The sequence below is a fragment of the Sturnus vulgaris genome, unplaced genomic scaffold, assembly GCF_052056855.1.
Source record: "Sturnus vulgaris isolate bStuVul1 unplaced genomic scaffold, bStuVul1.hap1 Scaffold_156, whole genome shotgun sequence".
Lineage (NCBI taxonomy): Eukaryota > Metazoa > Chordata > Aves > Passeriformes > Sturnidae > Sturnus > Sturnus vulgaris.
Window position 1 is genome coordinate 3366014 of NW_028276073.1, and position 2500 is coordinate 3368513.

At 49.0% G+C, this 2500-nt stretch overlaps 1 pseudogene; it reads left to right on the forward strand.

The window, feature by feature from the left end:
- The window catches only part of LOC148219296 (28S ribosomal RNA), an 8895-nt pseudogene that overhangs the window by 3586 nt on the left and 2809 nt on the right, over positions 1 to 2500 (forward strand).

The following is a 2500-nucleotide window of genomic DNA, read 5'->3' on the forward strand; positions in this document are numbered from 1 at the left end:
TACCATCTAAAACTTCCAATTTGGCAGAAAATGAATTGGCTTGGCTGGTGAACTTAGAGTTCTTTAGGTCGGATCTGCATGTGCATGAGAGTGTTCATTTTTCTGTGAATTGGGAGGGATTGAGCGGGTTGCCTGAGGTGTACGAACAACTTACACCACTACCGTGTGCGGGAGAAACTTTATTTTCCAGCCTCCCGCGAGACAACAAATCGTTTGTGCTTGAGGAGGGCAGCGGCGAGAAGGAGGGCGGCGAGGAAAGGAGCAGAGACGGGCCTGAAACATCGCCTCCAACGCCTGGGAAGCGCGGGGAACGGACACCTGAGGAGACCGTGACGGTGGTCGTTCCTGACAAAAATCCACCTTGTCCTTGCTGTGGTACCCGGGTAAACTCTGTGTTGGCCCTGATTGAACATCTAAAGGGGTCGCACGGGAGGAAGAGGGTTTGTTTTAGGTGTGTTAAATGTGGAAGGGAAAATACTAACTATCACAGTATTGTTTGTCATTTTCCAAAATGCAGGGGTCCAGTGACTGAGACGGCTCCAGCTGGGGAGTGGATCTGTGAGGTATGCGGGAGAGATTTCAAAACTAAAATTGGCCTGGGACAACACAAAAGATTGGCACACCCGCTGATAAGGAATCAAGAAAGGATCGCTGCTTCCCAACCGAAGGAAACATCTAACCGAGGAGCTCACAAAAGATGCTGGACAAAGGAGGAGGAAGAACTGTTGATAAGGCTGGAGGCTCAGTTTGAGGGCAACAAAAACATCAATAAACTTATCGCGGAGCACATCACAACCAAAACAGCTAAGCAAATCAGTGACAAAAGAAGATTGCGTCCCAGGAAGCCGGCAGAGGAACATCAAAGAGCGGCCGAGGGCCTGAAAGAGGAACCTGAGATGAGTCATCAATCTCAGGCAGGAACCGTTGACAATGGACCTGATAAGAGCCAACCGTCCAGGAAGCCAGCTGGCGGGAGAACAATGGGCAAGATAAGGCACCATCTGGAGAAGGGTAACGGACGAAAGGGAACCACCAATCAGCAGCTGCAGGCCCATTATCAGCGGACACTCGGGGAACGCTTATCAGCTGGGACAATTAACACCTTCCCCTGGGCATTCAAGCAGTTGCTGGAAGGCCAGGACATGCAGCCAATCATCGATGAAGCAGCGCAGGACTGCTTTGGATGCCTGGAATCGATAAGCCAGATAAGAACAGCAACCCGAGATAAGAGAACAATGGGGGCCCGGGAGAAGCAACCAAGGAGACCGTTTCAGAAGTGGATGAAAGAGAGAGCAATTAAGAGAGGTGATTATCTTCGCTTCCAGCGATTATTCCATCTTGACAGGGGAAGACTGGCAAAAATTATTTTGGACGATATGGAATGTTTGTCCTGTAATATTCCACCCGGTGAAATTTATTCGGTTTTTAAAGCCAGATGGGAAACACCTGGAAAATTCGAGAGCCTTGGGGACTTTGAAATTACTGGGAAAGCCGACAATAGTGCTTTCAGAGATTTAATTACGGCAAAAGAGATTGAGAAAAATGTGCAGGAGATGAGCAAGGGCTCAGCTCCAGGTCCAGATGGGATTACTCTTGGGGACATCAAGAAGATGGATCCCGAGTATTCCCGGACCACGGAGATCTTCAATTTATGGTTAACATCTGGAAAAATCCCGGACATGGTGAGGGGGTGCAGGACTGTTTTAATTCCTAAATCGACAACACCGGAGCGCTTAAAGGACGTTAATAACTGGAGACCTATCACGATTGGTTCTATCTTGTTAAGACTGTTCTCCAGGATTGTAACAGCTAGGATGAGCAAAGCGTGCCCCCTCAACCCAAGGCAAAGAGGCTTCATTAGAGCGGCGGGATGCTCTGAAAACCTGAAACTCCTGCAAACCATAATTCGGTCGGCCAAAAGAGAACACAGACCACTGGGTGTTGTATTTGTGGACATCGCCAAGGCTTTTGACACCGTAAGCCACCAGCACATCATACACGCTTTGCAACAAAGGGGAGTGGATCCCCACATCGTCGGACTGGTGAGCAATATGTACCACAACATCTGTACGTATATCACCACAAAGAAAAACACACACACAGATAAAATCCAGATCCGGGTTGGGGTAAAACAGGGTGACCCGCTGTCACCCCTTTTATTTAACCTGGCGATGGACCCCCTGTTATGCAAGCTGGAAGAGAAGGGCAAGGGATACCACCGAGAAGGGAACAGCATCACAGCGATGGCATTTGCGGACGATCTGGTCTTGTTGAGTGACTCCTGGGAAGACATGAAAACAAACATCAGGATATTAGAGACCTTTTGCAATCTTACCGGTCTCAGAACACAGGGAGAAAAGTGCCACGGCTTTTACATCAAGCCCACGAAAGACTCTTACACCATCAATAACTGCGCTGCTTGGACCATCAACGGCACACCCCTGAACATGATTGACCCCGGAGAATCGGAAAAATACCTCGGCCTGCAGATTGACCCCTG